At 37.3% G+C, this 23,551-nt stretch overlaps 1 protein-coding gene across 1 annotated transcript in view; it reads left to right on the top strand.

Annotated features, from left to right (window-relative positions):
• Nucleotides 1–3,913: 3,913 nt before the first annotated feature.
• Nucleotides 3,914–23,551, top strand: part of pcgf3 (polycomb group ring finger 3) — a 75,180-nt gene continuing 55,542 nt past the window's right edge. Inside the window, exon 1 of the mRNA XM_088632249.1 lies at nt 3,914–4,047. The gene's annotated coding sequence lies outside the window, so the exon portion shown is untranslated. The remainder of the gene's footprint in view (nt 4,048–23,551) is intronic.

The raw sequence follows: 23,551 nt of genomic DNA, 5'->3' as shown, positions 1-23,551 counted from the left end.
CTCAATGTACAGTAGAAGCAATGGTTTTTATGTTGTCATCATGTTAAACTGAAAGTGATATGATGTTTCACACAGGACTCTTTTTACCGGACAAGTATTTGCTGAGAACATTGAATTCCATGGCCATTTTATATCCACATGTATTTAGAAGCATACTAATATTTATAGGTACAACACAAACTTGAACTAAAACCTTGACATAAAGATCAAATAGTGCAGTGATATCATTTTGTCATTGTTAACCCATTAATTCCTGTTTTGTTCAATAAGATTTACTGTAAATGGTAAAAGTATTACTAATAATATACAGTACATGTCCCCCCAAATTCAGCTTCAACTAAGCATTTTAGACAATGAAACTCTTTGCAGGTGGAACTAAGTAGTTTAGAGTTAGGATCAAAACACTTTTCAAAGTAAGATATATTTATACAGAAAAATTTGTGAATTTTATTTTCAACACAATCCACAATTCAACAGTGGTATACTATATACAGTAATTGCATACACTTTGAACAAAGTTGACGCTGATCCAGACAGAATTTCAGATGTATCTCACCTGTGCACCTCTGTGTAAACCTGCAGCCTCCTCTGCAGTGCATGTATCAGGACTGACTCTTCAGCCTCAGGGGAAGCAAGGCAGATGTCAGCGCTGTGTAGAACACTGCCAGATGGAATCCTTCTATTAGAATTGTTATTACTATAAATACAGTAAAGTCATTAAGAGACACAAAATGCACCTCTGTTGTGACTTCATTATTTATATATAAAAAGTACATTAGGATTTTATGCTTAGGCAATAAGCAGTGATATAGTCAAGTTACTGTATTTTTGTATATTACTGGACTTTTTTGGGGGCATGGATCCTTAAAGGATAACATTGATGAATTTTTCAGACATGCAGATTGCAAAGTCTGATGCAGGAGTGAAACATCTCATTAGGAAATTGGAGTTACAAATGTGACTTTGAACACTATTTGCCCCAGTACCCACTTGTCCTCGGAAATAAATTGCCTCTAATTCCATTTAAACCTGAAAAGGAGCAATAATAAGCATTTTTATCAAGAATCGTTGTCTTGTATTTCTCACGTGTGACAATTTTCTCAGGGCAGCTTTTTCCCCTACATCTACTCTCATTATTATATAAAGAAAGCAAGTTATGGTGAAAACCTTATCCTTAGTGGGCCTGGATCAGAGTGCAAGAAAACTATAACAGTAGCATGAAGGCTTTTTTGTTTATTGTTTAAATGTGCACATTTGATGACTGCTGTACTGCAGAAGAACTTTAAATATAGACCTGATAAATTCATTTGTAAATTCATTTCTGGAGTAAATTGCTCTGAAAAAGATTTTCTTAAAGTAGATTTGTTTAAATAATGTTACCACCTTGTGTGCTGAATCATTATATGGGACAAACTGTATGTGCACAAAGACTTTACAGAATAAAAGGCTTTTTGTGATGCATTCCTTCTGATAGAACACAGTGAAAGTAACTGTGCACCAAAGCAATCTTTGTTGTTAGTATTAGGTGTACTGGCCTGCATTAGATATGCAGCACTCAACAGTTGCGTTTTGCAGTATTTTTCAAAGATGTAAAACAAATTAGGATGAATAGATAAAATGTACTTTTTGATATTATGTGGGAAATATTGTGCTTTTGGATGCTTAGACACATATGTGGATTTTCATATGATAACAGGAAGTTTAATCATGTGAGTACTAAACTGAGGAACTTGGGAGACAGAAGTTTATGGAAGGCCAAATTTTACAAAACAAAGAACACCCAGGAAATCATAAATAAGAACAGGAACATAGTTAATATGACACAAATGAGACAAAGAGGCATCTGATACAGAAATTAATCTCAGTAAACAATAAGACAAATCAAAAGAGCTAGACAAATGAAAGGTACAAATAAGCTGAAATGCTCATGTAAAGTCTTAAAACACTAAACATTAAGTGTTAGATCAAGAATCTTGTACTGTATATACTGTATAAGATAGAGATATGACAGATATAACAGAGATTTGGCTAAATAATGAGAATGAGGATGCATACAACACAGTTAGATGCAAACTTTTTTGGGAAACAGGCTGTCAGAAGAAGAGTTGTTTTAGCATTGCTATTTAAACTTCAACAATAACAGCTCAGAAGGATATCTTGACTACACATCTGTTGACTTATAGGGGAAAATGAGAACAAGTGGTATTGCAAATAGTAAATGATTGTTTTTTAATTTGTTTTTTTATCTGCCAGTTAGAACAACAAACAGAAATAGTGTACGTCTTTACCTAGTGTTGAACACAGAAGGCATGACAGAATTTGTAGTAGTGAGGTGGTTGAGTTGCTTAAATCAGGTGATAATAATGTAAGGCAACGGGGGCTCAGACGGGCACCCTTGCCGCATTAGGTCGGCCCCATCCCGACTGAGGCTCGAACCCGGGACTCCCGTGTCTCTCTGCAGCAACCCAGCCCAGTGAGCCAAAGAGAGATCTCTCTACAGCCCAGTAGCTGTAGTCCTGCTATCACAGGGAAGGGCGGTGACGTCACCTGCTCTGGTACGCCGGCTCTTACACAGTGCCTGTCGGCCGTATGCGTTACAATAACATGGTCATTTTTGAGGATTTTTTTTATTTAGAAATGGTGAGTGTTGCAGCACCCTGGAGCTCACCTTGAAAGCATAGAGAGCAAACAGGGCAGAAAATAAGTGACAACCTACCTCTGGTACACCAGTCTTCTGCAGGGCCATGAAGAAAGGAACAACTTAGAATCATCAATGAAATGTTGTCAGTATACCTTTGTAGGAGGGAGGAAATTTGCAGTACCCAGGGAATTACATACACACAGTGAATTGGCATGGAAAATGATGAGGGACCTGCCAAGCATTCTCAGCTGGTAAGATTTCAAACATATATAAGAAGCTGTTGAAACAGACAAAACTGCTGTTTACGGTGCCATGAGTGCACATTAAACATGTAATTTAATACTTCACAGAGCACCCTGACTACTGACTGTCATGGCACAGTGGTGTAGCGCACCAGTGCTTTAGTACTCAACCACCGACCCTTCTTCCTCTAAGCCTTCAGCATCACACACTCTTAGCTCAGACATCCTGTCCTTCCTGGACTTTCACTCCAGCACTCAGACAGCACCTGGGCAACTATCCTATCCTTTCCCACTTGTGCTTTTACATTAGACATGGAGTTTAAATCTCCATAGTAGTCTGATTTCTTCTCAATATCTTCAGTACAGGTGTGAGTCTTTGGTATACAATTCTGGTGAGTCACACTTTCTCAGATTATGTCGAGATGGTAGGCATGGGCAGAAGAACCTGCTTAAACATGCATTCATACCTGTGGTCATGCTGGCCTGATTCAGCTGTTTTCAACGTTTAGGTGTTTTTCTGTTTGTATTCTGCTTTTCTTTTCTCAATATCCAATTGTATAACTAGCAAGCGAGTAACGGTCGTTATATAACGTTTTAAGACAATATACGGATATGTGAACATTCTTAAAATAAGCACAACTGTGGAATGTACTACATAGTGCCCTGACTTTATAGGTCAAAATAATTGTATTAAGTGAGCTAATTTATTAGAGTACATTGATATCTTTCAAAGAATTATTGAATCTTCGTTTCGTTTGCAAAGGCAGTACCAGAATTCGGCAACTTCAGAATCATTATCTTATGCATGTAGCGGCATGTGCCTTTCGTTCTCTAAAACAAAACAGACTTTAGGCTGTGTTAAAATATTTTTTTTTACAATTCTCGAAGTCTGCAATTACTTCTAACAGCACTGTTAGAAGTGATTGCAGTGCAACACAGCTGTTCCCCCACTGTTTCTACTAGGTAACCTGTTTGCTTCCACCTCTCCGCTCACTGTTCACAACCCCCTCAACCATTTCATCCGCGCATGCTCGGGAGCAAACACGGAGTACCCGCTCGGTTTGTTTCGGGATTGCCCGGACATTTTCGCCTCTTTGTTTTACTGAAAGTGGATTTAACTCGGATTCAACCCAAGATCCTGCGGACTGTTCTGCCCAGAAACAGGTCAGTTGCTTAAACTTGAAAAAAATCGAACTGGGAATTTTGCAAAGGTTATTGCTCGTCCGCTGTAGTCGGTTATCATAACATATCCTTGTGTATTTTTTTTCTTTGTAGCTTTTTTCTCTTGGTGGTATGTGCATGCTGTTCGTGTTGTTGTGTGTGTCTGTGTGGTGGTGCTGTGTGTGTATGGCGACGCCGGGCCCTGCAGTTATACACCGGGGTCATTTTTTTATTGAAAAGTGCAGCTTAGTGGGGAATCAAAGGGTCGAGGGGACGCGCCGTGATTGTACCCCTCACATGTGGAAATGCGGTCATTCAAGATAATATGTATTTTTGAAAAAAAGCGTAGGTGCTATTCTGCATGTGAACCAAATTTTTCATTAGACTGGAATGTTCATGGAACCCACGGTCCACCATTAACCCCTTCATGCTTAGAAAGTTTGGGGGTGGGAAAAGGAGGTGGGGGTGTAGATGACGCCACACGATTTAAAATAGGGACAAAAGAAAGTTCCAGCGTGAAGTGTTGAAGATTTTGAAAGATGGTGAAGAAAAATGCCTAGGTGCACGGTTGTGCTATGATTTTGAGTTTTACTGAGGTGGAAAAATCACTTGTGGACTCATTTTCTTGGACAGGTAAAATGCTCAACTTGTAATTCATACTTTATGTGTTCAAGAACTGAGGTGTAGAAATGCTAAAGGAGAGTGGAAATGCTAGGAAAAACCTTGGGGTCAGAAACGATTAGCCAAATGACGGATGCTGTTGGCTATGTCCTCTTTTAACACAAGGCAAACCGATTGAAGTGAGGCGTCGAACACCCTGTGAGAGATCCAACTTTTATTTTATGTTTTTTTTCTTCTATTGAAAATATAATTTGACATCTTTTAGCTCGTTGTCTAGTTGCTTTGTTCTATGCTTATATAGGAGTTGTCTAGGAATTAAATAGGTTGATGCTTTCTGTGAAATTTCTGTGGCAAGTTCATGAAAATCCTCTGTTTCGAATAAATTCGGTGGGTAATCAGATCAGACTCAAGCAGAGGGCAACCGGTTAAAAACTCCTGAAATGACTGGGTTTTGATAGCCTATTTTCTGCCAAAGCATTTCTGAAATGTCTACCTGAAGTACACGGAGTAGAAATCTTGGGACTCTTTAAAGTGTTGTCTGAAAGCAGACACCTCACAGGAGTGTCCTTTAAATCCTAGGGTATCATAATGGTATTTAAAAAGTCTGTCCACAGAACCACTATTTGGTATCATTTTGACATCTCCAGCCTGGTTAATAGAGTTTCGCAACTAACATTGCAATTCCGTGTTTACTCATGTGTGGATGACATGTAGTCATTTAAATACCAGTACTCCATGCACAAGGTTGGCGCAACAGTGGGATACTGAAAATTGGGCCCGAGCGTCTGCTGTAGGAACCTTTTGTAAAGATTCATTTATCTGTTTAGAAATGAGGAGTGGACAGGTTTCTTAAGTCACTTCAAACCAGAATGTGTAATTGACCGTGCTGTATTGTATTTTGAATTTCCTGCTACTTGTAAAACATGTTCAGTCCAAGTTCTAGAGTGCAGTTGGTGGGAGCCTTCCTTGTCTTAATTTTTTTGATTGGAAATATTTTCAGGGCATTGAAAGTGGATTCAAATAATTAAATAGCCAAGAGTTTTAAAATGTGGAATAGCAGTGGGGTGTTAAAGGTGTGCCCACTTTAAATTATGTTTTACAAAGACTGTATCACACTATCACTTTGTTAAAGGGGTTGCTTCATAAGTCAAACCCATCATATAAAACTCCTGAAAGTTGCAACTGTTAATGTTGAAATCTTTGTTTTTGTTACATTTACAGGCTTTAAAAAGCAATTGGCAAAGGGCCCCCTGAAGGAGCTTTCCAAATATCCATTGACATTAATCAGAAGTTGCAGTGCATTTTAATTTTCAAATTCATTAGAAGCAATTTTGCCTTTTGGAGAAGTTTGCGAGCATTTTCTGTACTTGCGGAGACCTGTAGCACAGGCCCTCAGACTTTGGGATAGGTCCTTTTGTAGTGTGGTTTACCTGCAGCTGCAGTTGTGGCCAAGTTCAGCTGTGTAAACCGCCGCTTTTTCCTTGTCATTAGGCAAGCAAAGTGTGAGCTGCATCTTTTTATAGATTTCCCTTTGTCAACAGCTCTAGAATAGTTTGATTTAACTCTAAATGTTCTCAAACATTTCAAAATGATGGTAAAGGAAATTTGCCTCATGCCACTTCCACAGCTGAGCTGTCTCTGACCAATTCACAACAAAAGGCAAATCGGAACACAGAATCGTAATTTCAACAATACTCACATTTTACTGAAACTTGTTTTTCCACTGTTTTCTTTGGATGGACGCTAAATTTCAGTATTTTAATTTTAAATTTCAGCTGTTCACATTGCTTTAAATCTGTTATAGCTGAATTGGCTTTGGGGTTGTTTTATTGGCAATTAGTCAATCGCCATATTTAAATTGTAGCTTGATTTTAAGTCTTGACTTGATCTTGGGACTTTAATTATAAATGTTTCTCTTTAAAAAAAAATCAAATTGAAATTGGAGCAACGGTTAAGAGTTTACTCACTTGCTTTAGTAGAAAATGATTCATTTGTACCTTTCAACCTTGCTGAAACAACCAAGAATAACCTATTTTCATAAAAGCTGTATTGAGAATATTAATTTCACTAAAAAGAAAACTGTGATTTGTCTGGTCTGTGACTGTTGAGTGTGAACATTAATTCATTAGAAAATTGGCATATTTATGTGGTTTTTCCTGACCAGGACAAACACCATTACTGTTATCTCTAGAGGAAGTGAATAAACTACTTTTAAAGTCAGTTTTTCTTACTTTTCTGAAATGCAACCTTGACTGTCAGGCTCACTGAGAATTTTAGACAATCTTTGAGGCTTTTTGCGATGACTTTGCAGGATTGCGAAACCGCTATGAAAATGTGAACGTACTGTTCTCACAATCTGTTTTTGTACAGTTGTGGAAATTGGTGTTAGTTTTGTTTCTCTCACTCCAAAATCAATTAATGTGTTAACTCAAACTGTAAGAATTTGGTCAGAAGTCATTGTAGCTCTAGAGTTCACTGTTATAATTTATTCTCATTTTAAGATGTTTGGTTCCATGACAAGTTGCAACTGAAGTCACGGTTATGGCAATCTCATCGTTGTAGAAGGAACTCTTTTGTACAAGTCTAGGAAAAGCTTTTTGTTAGAATAGGTGACAGTTGCACGTTTCATCTGTAGCAACTGCATTGTTTTCCTCAGCTCTCAGACAATGGTAGAAGTCTTCTAATTGGGCCGAACCTTGACTTTCTGAAGCTGTCCGTGATAATCGGGAATAGCACCATAAAGTAAATAAGATCAAAGTAAATTACCCACATCCCCAAACATATCAAACTAATTTCTGGTTTGGGCGTGGTTGAAGGGAATTCAGATGCGTTTGACAATTGATTACCTTACTTTATCCGATTGCTTCCCCAGGCAGAATACCATTATTTTACCACAGGCTACAGAATGATGAACCTACATGCTTTGTGAATTTGTTCTCCTTGGTTACCAGGAGTGGAATGGTTAATAGCTCTGCGGCCTAACAGCTTGTAGGACCTGTGTTAGGTTTTTGCCCAGGGCACCTTGTGTATGGAGCTTGTATTTTATCCCTGTGTTTACTTGGATTTCTCTGATGCTCTGGACTCTTTCCACCTCTCAAAGACATACTGGATTGGTTAATCGGTGTCTTTTGAGTGTTCCCATTTTGTGTGTATGTTGTGCCCTCCTAATGGACTGGCTTCCTGTCCAGGGTGTAATCCCACCTTCCACTCTGAAATAGATTTCACATTGCTGTCTCCCTCACTAGGAATAAATGTCTTTCTGATGATGGATGCATACCAGGAAATACAATTGTGATCAATTAAAGCTGGTGGAGATGATCAGGTTGCCCAGAATTGCTGAAACACCTTTTTTGGTGAACTTCTTATTTTCCTAAGTAATAAAATCAAGTCTAAAAATATTCCCCACTCCATTCACATTTTTCTCACCCAACACCCTCAGAATACTGGAACTCTGCTAAAACATTTGAGAATTGTACAATTCATTTTTGACGAAGAAGAATGAATAATTAAGCAGTGTTACTCAAATGGATCCTTATAGTTGTTTGGTTTTTAAAGAGGTGCTGATGTAAACCTAAATGTCACCTTCTTTCTGGTCCAATCAACTTTCTGTTTGAAATGTGGTATTTCCAATAGTAAATGGGGACGGGATGTGTTTTTTGTTCATTTCTGTGTCAGCACAGTACTTGGGACGTTAAACATTTGTGGTAGAATGTACCTGCTAGAACTTTCCTGGCTAATTACTATTGAATGGCAGTTTAGCTAAAATGCTTGAATAACAAGTTTCAATTTTGTATGTTCTATTTCTTTATATTTTAATTGCACACTAATTCGTATTGAAATGGTTAAGGCAAACATTTTTAAGGAATATTTGTAGCCATATTAAACAATTCCATATTGCTCTTGGGTACTATTGGAGTTATTTGATTATAACTCTACAAAGCTATGTGTATGTATGTTATGTTAGGCATAAGGGGGAGGGGAATGAATTGTCAAACTACTGAGTAACAACTAAATAACCTTTGTGAAAAATGGCCATTTGTTCCAAGGCCATGCATAAAACATAAATAACATAGAACAATATAGTATTTAGTATTATAGTACTATGTTATCTTTTCCTTTTTCTTGTTTATGTGCAGATGTGGTCAGAAAAAGGGCTGAACTCTAGGGCTACTGGATATTGGAGCTAGCATAGAATCCGTAGTACATCATGAGAAGTGCTTTACAGTAATGCTTTCATGAGTATTGATCAAGGTTAGTCCACATGTGATCAACAAGGTGCCTTTTCACTGCTTCACCAGGCCATGACATAGCTGTGGTATAGCCTGGGCAATCGCTAGTTATTAACCATATGATTTCTCTGTAGGCATTTTCTCAGAGTATGGGTGCTAGTACTTCTGGAATATTGCTGTTTCTTCAAGAATTATTTTCATTGATGACACTTAAAGATTGTACTATTTTACTCTCACTGGAAAACAATTAGTGAGATAATGGACAAACTAGATCACCCCTTGATACCTCCTTCAATAGAGTATTGATGTGCATCTTGGAGTTGTTACATAAATAGAATTATTGTTCCTTTTCTTTGTGAGGAGAATATAGTCATTTCCACCACAGCATGTTGCTGGCAGCTTATGCAGATAGGGTAAAATGAATGTTTTCTGAAAGTATTAAAAATTGTTTTTAACTGAAAAGATTAAGATCAACAAATTAGTGTTAATGTGGTTTCATTGCAGGTTTTAGATATTGGAAAATGTTTCCTATAGTCTACAGATTAGTGTAAAAACCAGACAACACATCACCCTAAAAAACTGATTCTGATTTTTACATGATATTTACAAATAATAGGTTTATTTGTGCTGATTATAAATTACAAAGACGATACAAATACTTTATTTTCTTTGCTAGTGCTGTTTTGAATGATGGATTTTTTACAATCAGTGTTTTTCTCAACATTTCATAACGCTTAATACTCTAAGTGTCTGTTTTTGTGTTCTTTTCATCAAGTACTTGTCGATCAGTCACTCGAAACAAAATGTAAATACACGTGACCCTTCCTTCCGCTTTTTCCTGTTACCCCATAAGCGACGGGTTTCCTCTTTAAATACTGCTGCAGCCCTGCTGAATAATCTGGTGTGTGGGGGCTGGGGTTCAGTCTTCGACTATCTGAAATAACTTTATTTTTCTGTCAAGCACAAGAACCACCGCAGGTCTTTGAATAAAAAAAAAGACTATGATCAGCTAGCAACTGATCTGCTGCACTGTGAAATTTCAGGAAGCTTTTGGCCTGACACACTGCACTTAAAACTGCCACAACTATGAAGTCCATTTTTATGGTACCATAAAGGTGGATTAAAGAGATTCTGGTCAGGAAAGGCTGTAGGTATTTTGAGCATCATACACTTCTATTACTGTAAGATATTGTGGACACTAGCCATGTTTCTTCTTGTTTTCTAAGCTTACTCTAAAGAACACACTTTATTTTTTCTTGTTTCCTACAGTATTGTTCAGTTTGTAGGTTTGCTGTTGTAATTAACTGCCCCGGAATCATTTGAATTAGTTAAAAATCTTTCTGAATTATACAACTGTATCAGGAGAGGAGCTACATTGCTACTTTTCCAGCTTCTTGCCAGTGGCCATTGCAGTACTGTGGGTCATTATTAAACATTTTATATAACCTGTTGGAACAGGTAATTAATTTGGTATAACTTATACAAGACTCCATGGTTTTGGATCTTGTTGACTAAAATGATGGTCCAGGTCTATTTTCCATAGCAAGAAAAATAGGTATAGTTTTTCTTGGATTCCCTTTAATTTTGCCTTTAATACTGCAATTTGCTATAGACATTTTATTATGTGAGCTTTCATTTTAGCCACTGGAATGTAAATGAGCATTACTACTGATTAAACCTTGGACAGGGGTCTTGTTAAAGCAGGTCTTTCAACATGTTTTGCAATGCAAAGCAAGGAGATCTAGGCCTGTTGCTTAAAAAAACACACTTAGTCCCACTGCAGCTGTACGTTTTCTAAGTTTCCTCTCCCAGCTGTGGATGTCTGTTGAACTTTAGTGATGCTCCCAAGTAAGAAGACTTTACCTGAATGATTTTGCTTCCAGTTAGAGGGAAACCAACCTTTGATAAGTTTGTTTAGCTTTGCTCCATCTGTGATGAGTCAGAGGAAGCTTATTTTCTGTTCTACAGGACAGGGGGATTACTTTCTAGGTGACCTGATCCCTGCAGACAGGCAAAATTAATACACTGAATTTTAAATCTTTTTTATCAGGTTCACCAACATATATCTGAACAGTTACACGTCATTAATACTTGAATTCCGTGAGAGCTAATTTTGTTGCAGTCTAGTAGCATACATGGCCACCATCCATTAAAGGCAGAACATCTGCAACATATCCTTTGCGTCAAATTGCAGATATTTTCTTGTGAGGTTCCTCTCCTAGAGGAACAGCCAAGCATGTCTCTGTCCTCTGGTCTCTCAGCACTAGATGCCACATGTTTTTCCATAAATGTTCAATGAGGCTCAGTGGTTGGGTAGGGCATCCACATCATAATGGTCACATTCTCATGTTTCAAGAAAGCAGTTGTTACATTGTTGTGTGGTACACAGACAAAAAGTGCATCATTCTGCATGTGCATGCTGTACTAGCTGTTGTCTGTCAGGAGGGTCTACACAAAACCTTGATTAACTGCTCGAGAGGACTATTTTTCACCCCACTTTACTCTTTCCTGTCCCTCTCTCTGTGCTGGAAACACCTGTCCAAAATGAGCATTTTCTGTACCTAGAGGGTTTGATTAGTTGTCATACAGTGTCACTACGCTGACTAGGTTCTGCTCTCTATTGACTTGTAGTATGGGCAAACTGCGGTACTCTTGTAAAAATCCAAGAACAGGAATAAAATTGTTATAGGTCATATGTCGGCATCAGCATGAAGAATTAAATTTCCAAATGTTTTCATACAGTCTTGAGCCCTAATTAACATAGAACATTTTAGATTTATTTTGGCCACTCATTTTTAAATGAGTAGAGCTCTGCGTGGACATCTGTTGCATTGAAAAGTCAATCAGAAAGCCGTATTGCAGCGTTTATGATTAGGTGTAACTTAAAAAGGCTAATATTCTCAGAATACACATCCATCCATTTTCTATTCTGCTTACCCACTACAGGTTTGGGGGGGTGCCAGAGCTTGAACCAGCAAGCAAACGGTGCAAGGCAGGATACGCCAAGTCCATCGCAGGGCATGCACAGACACAAACATGCACACACTTGCACAAGCCACTTTTCCCAGAAGCCAGTTAACCTTCCAATATGTCTTTGGATGGTGGGAGGAATCCCATACAAACAGGGAGAAAATACAAACTCCACACAGATAGCACCCCAGGAAGTGAACCCAGGGCCCCAGTTTCTGTGAGGCATTATTGCTAACTGCTGTGCCATCATGCTGCCCTGTTCTCAGATAATGTGAAACCATTGAATTCATACAATTCATTCTTTGATTAAGGATTTCAGCATAGTAAAAAACAGACCCGATTTCACAGAGGAGATGAGATTTCATGGTCTGTGTCATTTTTCATGGCAGTGTTTTTGGTAGGGCCTTATATAAAATCACCGAGTTGCAAAATATTACTGGGAATGTTTTCCCTTCCTACAAAAGAGAAAATAACTTCGCACTCAATTTTATGTTACTAAGAGGATTTTATTTTACAGCGGTGTTTTCAGCCTCACCCAGAGGACATAGGAGGTCCAGTGTCCTAGTCCAACTTTTTGCTACATTTGGGCATACATGGTCGCAGCCAGTCCATTGCACAACCAGGAGGTCTGGGCTTTGCCAAGGCTTCTGGTTCTGTAGCCGCTGTGGTCCTGTGGATATTCCAATTGCAAAAGTGCCTTGAGGTTAATTTAGAATAGGCAGTCTGTAAAGGTAACACCGCCTAAGAGATCAGCACATCGCCAAACCTGGGAGAAACGATAATCAGAGGACATCGTAGCATGTTTATCCACACATGATGCTGCATAAAAAGATCTTTAGACTTCAATGACTTGCCAAATCACGTCCCTTAGTCATAATGCCACTTTTATGTGGTGAATGTTTTAAAGGGTAAAGGGACCACACGTGAAACTGGGTAAACCTTCGGTCATGCATAAAGAAGGCTCCAACATTCCATTTTGTAACTCAGGTGTGATTGTAAAATATGATGTACCAAAGTGAAGGGACCATCGAAACAGCAATCTTGAATATCTGCAGTTAAGGAGGACTTTTTCAAATTTGGTTTTTACACTTGTTTGTGAATATTAAGTAAAAAGAAGCTAATCTCAAAAGTCATTTTGCCGAACATTCTTCTTTCAGACAAAAGTTAGAAAAAAGATTGCACTTCAAATTAACATAAAAATATGAATGATGTATAAATTCAGAAAATTCCCCAAACCCATAAAAATATGAATGCCAATTTTAAAGTAAATTGTAAAGTAATCTTTGTGGAAGACTGGGAACAAATAGATCCCTTCTTATGTGTTAACAGATTAACTGCTCTTATTCCCTGCATATAGGTATTTTAATAAATTAATCTAGACCCATTCATCTTCATCACTTTAGCACTGGTTTGTGGCCTATCCTGAGAAATCTATAATTTTTTGTAATTTTTGAGGGATAAATAACTTAGCAGATATTTGGGGGGGGGGGGGATCCTAGTAGAGTGAGGATATTTGCTATACTTAAACACTAAAAGTATTTTTACCTCTATATGAAGGACAGAATTCCTTCTTAAAGTCACATTTCTCCGTTCTCTCCCGTACATCGTAATCTTGCTTAGTGTGTGAATTGGGGGTCATAGTTAGGGGCTGGCCGGCACCACTTCCTCCGAGTGCTTGTCTCCTGGATGTGGTTTTATACTTGGGGTGCCTTGTGTGTGCAGATGGCATGTGTGCCTGTGAGTTTTCTCTAGGTGCTTCATTTTCTTCTCACCTCCCAGAGACATGCTGACTAGGGTGATTGGTGACTGTAATTCAGGGGGTGGGTGTCCAGTCCAGGTTCTGGAGGGCTGCAATGTCTGCCAGTAAACAGCTGTTTTTAGTTTTTAGCTTTGTAAGAGCTGGAATGAAATCCTGCAGACGCACTGGTCGTGCATGTAGGATTGGACACTCCAGCTCTTAACAGGCCCTGTGTGGTGGTGATTTTGTATTAGTTTAGTGTTTGAGATATTCATGTACCACGTCTTATTTAATAATTGTGGTGATTTATTTTTTTCCACCTCTATATTTTTATTTCTCGCTTTGGTCTACATTTAAAGTAGGCAGGTGAAAACAAGTATTTTGGAGCTGAATTAGCCAAGAAATGGGATTTTTAAGGTGATTCTAATCTTTGTAAGAAATTTGGAACCTTGGCTTACTGACTGGGTGCCCGCAAGGGAGTTGATCTTCACCCTGTGCCTGCCAGCATGTCTACCCAGCTGAAAAAAAAGGAAATGTTTGTGCTCGGCAGAAGCTGCAGCTGAGAAATGCCAAGTGCATTTCCCCATCGGGGTACTGTGTGGACATACTACTCCACCTTGCCAGAGGTATTTGTTCTTGGGAACTTGCGTGGAAGAAGTGGTAGGAGCTTGTGTGACAAACTCCCTTTCCCTCCCTGCCTTACTGTGTGTGGCTGCTCTTTTATTAGCCTTTATAAACCAACAGATGTCTGTTTGAACATAGCAAAGAGCCAAAGGCAAAAAATGCCCTAATATTTCATATTACATTTTAGGCAGCCATTACTTTTCTTCTTTGTGCATCTGAAAGAAGTGATTCCTACTTAAAAGGTTGTGGTGAGTCTTTAGTTTTTTTTTTAGAGTAACCATGTTTTGTTAATAGTGCTCATAGGGTCATAGTGGTTGATGTGCAAGTTCCAGAAAATTCATTTACAGAAGTCTGCTCTATTTTTCCATATTTTGGAATCTAGACAAGTCACTACATATTGGTGAGCAAGGGAATTGGAGATGTGGAGCTAATGTCCATGTCGTTGTGGAAGATCTAGTGGTGTTGTAACTTTTTAAACTTTTTTAAAAAAGTTTTTATAAAACGGCTATCATGTGTTTGACAAATGGATGAAATTAGAACTGTGGCCATGCTGCATTTCCTGCTTCCTGCTATCAGAAGGATGAGGTCAAAGGTGGGGAAAGTATTCCTTTCCATTTCATTTATCTAATTAATTCCCGGGCAGAGATGGTGTCAGATCTGTGCAATTATGTTTAATTAACCATGAAATTACTTACATCTTTTTTTTCTCAGCTAAGCTTTCCAGTAAGTTAAATTAATTAAAACTTCATATGAGGTAAACAGTGTATAGGTATAGGTGAGGTACCTATACAGTGTATAGGCATCCTTTGCAGCCTACGCATGCTGACGCAGCTGCTCACCTGTACTACTAGAGGTATTTGTAAACTTCAGTTAGAAAATCACTTTCAGTCTGCTCTTTGAAAATGTTAATTTGTTGTATTGAATACAATTTTAAGAAATACAAAAAAAACTTTAGGAAGGTATAGCAAATTCCCACATTTTACAGCTCAGTTGGCCACAATGACCTAAAGTAAACATCTTCTACAACAAATGCATAGTAGATTTCATTTTATAATACATTTAATACATGCAAAGATAATGTATTTGTACAATCTTTATTTTGGAAATAATGAAGCCAATATCTCTTAATAATGACTATACTTAGTTCATCAGATATGCTTTAACATATTTAAAATGAATCTGTCATTTATTTTATTTATTTTTATTAAGATGCATTCTGGGAGTCTGGCCTGGATTAGCAGGGGTACAGCTGGCTAAGGGGATCTTCAGTTCACAGTGTGAACTGATACACTGTGTGCTGTGCCTGGCCTATGCCTGAAGCTCAAGTTATTTTTTTCCCTTAACAGACAGCAGCATGAAAGATATACATGTACAAATATAAAGTCCTTAAAGCCAGTAAGGGCATGAGAACAGTAGTTAGTACAGATAAATATCAAATGGAGACTCCTAATTGGCTTAGGACACAATATAATAGCTGTCTCTAAAATAATTTATTTTTTATACTGGCAGTCAGAAGAGTGGGGACACATGGAAACTACTGAAAAACAAGAAGGAAATGAAGAACATGTAATAGCTAATGATTTAAACATTTAATAATCCACTCAGGAGGAAATGCAGCAGGAAATAAGTTTAACTTAAGTTTTATTGCCTACTTTCCACATGCTGTTAAATATCTTCCCCTCCTGTTTAGAATCTGTAGTTGATATTGTGGTGCTGTGTACAACAGTGCTGCAGTCCTCCTCCTAGGTATGCTCTTGCACAGCTTGTCTTTTTGTTTTTGAAACTTCTGTCTTAATTGCTTCTGATTACATATTTAGCCTTTTGGCGATTGTAGCCTTTTTAATCTTCTCTCAGGCTTATTCCATAAAATCACATTCAGATTGTAGTATGTTGACTGGTGAGCCTAATATTTTAATTAAACAAAATCTGATTTAATTACTCTTTGTTCTGCTTTTAATAATTGTGGCATAGCTTGGTTGTCTTTCTAAAGTTATTATCATGTTTGAAAACACTATTAACCCACATTACATATCTGATAGTATAATGCAAAATGATATTTATATGCAGGGCAGTGCACATTGTACACTAGTAGCTATAAAGATGCAAATCCATCCACTTAATAAATAGGAATGTATGTATCTTATGGTGTGCTTTACTGTCACGTCTTGCAGAAAGAGCGTTCTATAAAAAGCAAGCATTAAGAAAAGAATATTAAATTGTGTGCAGAAGCAATTTGATGGCATTAAATTTGGGTATCAGGGTACTACAAACCTTGAAAACTCTAAGCAAACTTTGAACTTGGAAGCAGGAGTGGGAAAAAAAAGTAAAACTATGCAGGGGATTCGAAGGATTTGTGAATTCCCCCTGTCAGTGCTCGGACCTGAGCCTCTCTCCTGAAACCGTCACGCTGCTGGATCACTTCTAGCTGTATGTTCTTCCAGGGTTTAGAAAGAAAACCCTTAGCTTTAAAAAATGCTGACACAGTTACTTTAACAATCATCCCTTCATACTAAAAACTATATTGCTATTTGAGGTATGAGTTAGGTCACATTTAGTTCCAAGGTAAACGCCTTATTCTTACTGTTTTTGCTTTTTTCTGGATTCTGGATCCTTTACTGACTACTAACTCTCTGCATCTGAAATAGGTCTTAGATGTAAATAAAAGTATTAGTTGTGCTGAATATTGTATGTTCACAGCTTGTCCAGCCTCATGGTGGTTTTACAGTATTCAGTATAGTTAAAATGAGAAGTTTGATAGAGGCTGCGTTCCTTATACAGTCATAAACAGATTTTTTTTCCCACCTTTAAAGATCAGAGATTAAAGATTGCCAGGAATCTTATCTTATTTTAAATACATTCTCAGTGTTACTGATGTTGGCAATGTAGGATACTAAAAGTTTAGTTAATGAAGTATGAAGTCTTTTAAGATTTGACCTATTCCTACGAATCTTATCGGAAGAATTATTTCTTGGAAAAATGAATGGTATGGTAAATTGCAACTGGGACAGATGTAGGACTTCAATTCATTTCTTTGCTACAGCAGCAAAGTTTTAATATGAAGTTGGTAAAATTGATGGGTGTTTGCAGTATTATTGATGTAAAGGTTTTTTTTATTATATTGTTTAAGTATTAGTTAAACCATTTGTTTGATAGGTGGATCTTCATAATCAATTAGTGACTGAGCCCTTTACTCCAGCTCCCTTAGGTCAAAGGTCATGGCAGTGAGGCAAAGATTCCTCTGTGTGACCAGTATGGCAGTAAAAGGTTTAACTCGGCTGAGCCTCTTTGCCTTTAATGCAGCAAAGGCAAGTCTCATTATGAAAAAACAACCTTGAAGCTTCAGTCTTGATTCACTGTCATCAAGGATACTTAGAGCCACATAGGAGACTTTTCTGGATTGTACCAGGAACTAGGGCAAAGGAGAGAGTGATCTGCAGCAAAATTGTGTCTCTGGAGCAGGCTTAGCAACTCCTCTACTTTACCTCTTTCAAGTTAAAAAAATGCTTTTAAAATGAAATTCTTTAGAGGAGTACAGCTTTTTTAAAAGGCTTTGAGAAATACAAAAAATGCAGCATAACATTTGAAGAATGTATGGTGGTTTGTAAGCTTTGCTTTTTTGTTGTTTTTTTCACGTTGTTCTTTTGACTTATTTGACCCATGTCCATCAGAGGAACACAAGGCTATATGTAAATAGGACATTTTAAGGAAATGTGTGTGTTTAAAATGTAGAATTAGGTAAAAGAGCTCGGAAAGAACAGTTACAATCCACAGTAACATCCTCAGTATTAGATAGTCGTAATAGTGCATTTCGTCAGGTACAATGTCACTGAGGATAAAAAAAGATGAGTGTGGTGCTAGTAGAAGGATCATTCCACAGAAATCAATCAAAAGGACAGTTTTGAATTGTGTGCTTTGCTTCTGAAAATTTTTCAGGATTGTGTGCTTTTGGGGCTACATAATTAGACCTGGGTAATTTTGCTCCCCTCCAGCAGGGCCATCATGTCCATTATTGTTTAAGTATATACGATATTATAAAAACACACACAGCAAACAGTATACACAAAATACATTATCTGTCCTATAACCTCGGCACAGCTTTATTGCTAACCTTGGATTTTTCATTTATTGTACCCTACACCCTTTTCAGCATTCCCTGAAATTTGTGAGCACTTTCAATACAGAATGCCATGTGAATCTTTTGAGTGTATCAAGTATACTCTCCTGCTAAATTGACGCTGTAGTGGTTTGGTGAATCTGTACCAGCTTTTAATATATTAAATCAATTAACAAAGGTGCCCTTGTAACACCATTGGAGAAATAATGTAATAGGTTACATGTGTCATGTGCATCATTTTAGTGAAGCAATTACACATCTCATACAGTAAGTAGTTATTAATGCAATTTGTATTTGAGTGCAGTGTCCTGTTGCAGTAAAGCAGCAGTGAACTGGTGCAACTGTAACATTCATGTTAAATAATTTACTAAGGTGGCCTGTTAACACATGACTGTATAATAGCACAGGTGAATTAAATAAAGATCAGTACTAGAATGTGGCCTGTAAAAGTGAGACACGAGATCCCAGCCGTGTCCTTAAAGGACACAAAGGTGTGTAATTGAACTTAGTACTATTCCAGAATACATTCATGCATTATACTGATCAGTGTAAGATTTGTAACGTAAATTACTGCAGTCTAAAGAGAATAGGTTGACATGAAAAGTAGTGCCAGTGATTTTCTTAGCTTTAAAGACATTCAAGCATGTTACCCCTTCGCAAAGTGTCTTGGAGTGTTGTGGGAAGGTTTGCTCCTGAACAGTGTAATGGATCACGCTGCAGCAGAAGCTCAGCTTTGTGCGTAGCCAGAAATGGTTGCACTTGTATGAAGCAGAGATCCCTTTGCCCTCCTTATGAAGACCAAGCTTATAGGATCTTCAGCGAAAAGTAACCCCCAAAAATAAGATGATAATGCTGTAAAAAGATGTTTCCCAGTTACTTTCATTTTCAAATTGTGCACATTTTATATTCTTGCTTTATAATTTAATTAAATTTATAGTGGTAATGTCCTTCAGTATTCCTCCCAGCTGCCTGGGATGTTATACTCCTAAGTTATGATGAAAAAATTACTCTTGATGTAGGAAGGCTTTGCAGAAAGGGCTTTAGAGAAGAACAATGTTATAATTTAACTTGAATAATTTTTCACTTGAATAATTTTGTTCCTTAAATGCCTTAAACTTGCGCCTCTTGATAATCTGTGTTGTGTGAAGACGTCTTGCGTTTTGTATAAACGCATGTCTTTAATGACTGGTGCTAGGCATCAGCTTTAGAAGAACTCAAATTGTTAACAAGCTCTTTTCTAGATGTTAGTTTTCCTGTCCATGCTTATATCGTATTTCAATTTGAATTTTAATTTCTCTGCCTCCTAAGATGTGATAACAAACTGTCTGCATCTTAATAGTGTAATAGTTCAGTTTTTTGTCATGTCTGTCCTCTGAGAAAAACACAGCATACTTTTTCTGTCTTAATATGTTGCTTACACTAGTTTTGTTACAGTTGGTAAATTATTGGTCTAATTCATTCAAGTTAGATTTACACCAGCACCATGTTGTAACTTGTCTTTATCATCCAATAGTTTATGCAACAGTTTCTTACATCTCATTTTTAAATACTATATATTTAAAAAAAAATGATTCTGCAGTAATAGTACTGTTTCATGAAACAACATGTTTGTTAGCTTATGTGAAACTGCCCCAAAAATAAACAAAGTTATTTAGGTTCTTTAGTTCTGGTGCAGATCGATTTGTTTAGAAACTATACATATGTAAAAAACAGCTTTCCTAAGGCTTCTAGTTATGGGGTATGGGATGATTTAGTTATGGACTCCACATTTCAAGGTTAACGCACACAGTACAGCTTTCATGTTCCCAGTCTGGACAAAGATAAGATTAATAATTTATTAAATGACCACATTTACTAAGTATGTCAACCTTGTTTTGGTTTTCCATTGAATAAAATTGAGCAAAATGCTTCTCTAAACAGATTACATTGATATTGTTAAATAGCATTATCTTTCATTAAGTACTAAGTCACTTTAAACAAAGAGACATCTACTTCTGTGAAATCCTAGAGCAACATATCAAGTTAGGAAATACAGCTTAAGTGGGATTCTGAAGAAAATTCACATGTATCATTATGTAGGAATACAATACACACCCAAAGAAGGCTCCACAGCCAAAACGTTGTTTCTTTTCAGCATGGAATAAACCTTCACTCATTCCTTTGCGACATACAATATTGTTTTATAATGGGCAAAAAATTAGGTGCACTGACATTTTATTGGACGGAGGTAAATTAATTAAGTTGATTAACATATGTCATCAGCAGGAGGTCTGCTGAGGAAGTCACAGGCTAGTAGCATGTGTGACTATTATTGGAAGCAGTACAAGCTTTACATCTGTTACACATGCTTTGCACCATGTGGCAGATGCTGTCCTTTGGGTTTCCGTCCCATTCCTTGCACATAGCCTGTTGAAACATGGGCCTGTTCACTGGTCTCTGATACCTTGATCCCCCATTAACCTAGCCCATCCCACAAATGTTCAGTAAGGGCTCAGGCCTGCTGAGTAGAGTATTTACAGCGCAACTGTCGCTTTGTCATCTTGCAAGAAATGTTTGTTTGTTAAATGAGTAACATATGAACAAGCGTTGCCCTGGTCACGGTGATCCCTTGGGAGACGAAGAAGATGAGGTCCCAGGACTTGATCAGTGTAGGGTTATGTTGTCAAGTTGCATTCAGTCACTGTGAGTGGGGTTCTGGATAGATTAGGCCTACACAGACCATGACTCTGGAAAGATGATGCTGATCCTGTTGTGGTGTCGTAAGTAATTAACTCCCAATTGGCGTACTCTGTTTGGATGTAACTTCTTGTTAGGCTAGAAATTGCTGGCTGCAAGAAAGAAGCAACAGTGTACTGCTGTAGTCCACTTTCCAATATACCAGTAAAATGAAAGCATCATTATTTTATTGATCAGGCATTATTGATTCCTTTGTCTGTCCTTCATGCTTGATTTTCAACTAGTCATCAACTCATCACCTGTGCCCATCAACTCTCTCAGTAATGAGGGGCAACCAATAGAGTTAAGCCTATCCCGGTCCCTCATAACCAATTAGTTAAGACAATATTTAATATTCAAGATCCTATTTTTAATTTTTCTAAAAACATGGTAGCATACATTTTTTTTAATCTAGTATATAATGATAGCGACATGAAAATGACCAAATGTCTTCCACATCTGTTATTTTCTATCTTCAGGGCGTACATATTTTTAAACAGTTTAGCTCATACTGAATCAATCAATTAAAATATCAAACATACTTCTGTGAAGCAGGAATAAAATTATATATGCACCATAAATGTTCATTTAATATTTTATTGACCTACGTGTTTGTTTTAGTCAGTTGAGTTAATCCAGGCACCTTGATTGATTCATTAATTCTTTAATAGCTGTTGTAGGGTGAGCAGTCTCTCACAACTGCAGTTTAATAAAAGATTCTTTTCAAATGTGTAAACTTGATTGTAGAAGGTAGGTAATTGCTTAATCTAAAAGATTTACCATATAGCAATTCAATTCTGTCTCGACCTTTGATGGGCATGGCATAAAAGTTCAGTTCTGGTCCTGGAGTACTGTCTGTGTGGAGCTTTTATGATCTCCCCATGTTTGTGCTTCTCCTGGGTTCTCTAGTTTCCTCCCACAGTCCAAAGTTATAGTGGTGGGTTAATTGGCTCCTGAGAAAATTGGACCTGGTGTGAGTGTCTGCGTGCCTGCGTGTGCCCTGCAATGGACTGGTGTCCCTCCACTGTGTATCCTGGATCTGGATCTGGATCTGCTGGGCTAATTGATGTTGATAGCTGTGATCTAATGCTCATTACCTGCTTCCTAACAGTGATCCAGCTGAGTGTTGAATGTTGGGAGAAAGATGTAATGCAGTTTATTAGAAAATACAATCAGACCCTACATCCACCTGTATTTATTTTGTGCTATATTGCAGTCCGGAACAGTGCCATTAGCACTCAATTTAACTGTGGTTACTACACTGCTGGAAAAGGCTTTTCTTGGTCCAACTATTATTGGGATGTGAGCATAGAAGACATTTTTTCCCAACAAATTCTTAGAATGAGCTGCTTGAATTTGAAACAGATTAAGCTATCTCCTAAACCCAGACTGGGATGAGCTTCTATTTATCAATAGTGCTCAGTCTTCACTTTTCCAATCACTGAGACAGTCCAAGGTACTTAATAATTAATGGATGATCATTATTGCTTACCTGGCAGTTTTGATTCTGTTTAGCCCTGGTGTTGTTTTTGGACGTCATTGATCACAGTGTACTGCTGACCTCTGTTGAGAATTGTGTAGATATTGAAGGATTTGGGAAAAGGTCTGGATTTCTTTAGCCTAAATAGCTGACTAACAGCCAGTATCCCATCTACTTCAGTTTTGTTTTTGCTTACACTTTGCTGTGAGATATCCTTGATCATTGATATCCTTGTTTAAAATATATAATAATTGTAAAACTTCTTACTATATTTGTCATTTGTACATCTGTCACTGATGATGTTAATACCAGCTGTATAATGTATCTACACTCTGGTTATATGTAATTTGATTAATTGTAATTTTTAGCTGTTGAATTCTTACACAAAACAGTTTGTCGTCATGGGTTCTTATGTCTTAAGTAAAATGTAAAATTCAGCTGTTTTAACTGTTAATTAAAATCTTAATTAAATTTCACATTAAAAAAACTGAAAATAAAGACATCTGTGTGACCCGTTTTGACACACAAACTGATCTTTGAAGCTCTTATACAAAGTTGTGCTATAATTGTTCTGAATTTTTGTTTGTTACTCAACAGTGGTTTCATTGTTTAATCCTTTCTGTTGACTTGTTTGATTTCTGAATACCACAGTAGAACCATTTCTCTGACCGATTACAAACTGCACAAGACAAAAAGGCTTCCTTTCATTTAGGAGGTAATTCTGATCATTTTTCTTTGAGCTATTAAAAGTAGTAACAGGTAATCAAATCTAGTTGTGGTATTGTGGTATTCTAAATTGAGAAAAAACAAGTGGAATTTGCATGCACATTTTCTTTTTGATTCTGTTTTTTGGTGTAGCTGCACAATTGTGAGAAGAACACTCTGCCAAATAAATCTTTCTGAGAAAGAGAGATACCTTTGAAGTCTTAGTGAAGGTGCTTTAGGTAAAATCTTAAGATGCATGTTAATAAATTAAATGGTAAGATCAAAAATATATAGGCTTCATGGATTAGTTA

Source organism: Lepisosteus platostomus, chromosome 1, assembly GCF_059453375.1.
Source record: "Lepisosteus platostomus isolate fLepPlt1 chromosome 1, fLepPlt1.hap1, whole genome shotgun sequence".
Taxonomy (NCBI): Eukaryota; Metazoa; Chordata; class Actinopteri; order Semionotiformes; family Lepisosteidae; genus Lepisosteus; species Lepisosteus platostomus.
Note: the sequence above shows the minus strand (reverse complement) of the source record. Positions and strands in the feature narration are given on the sequence as shown.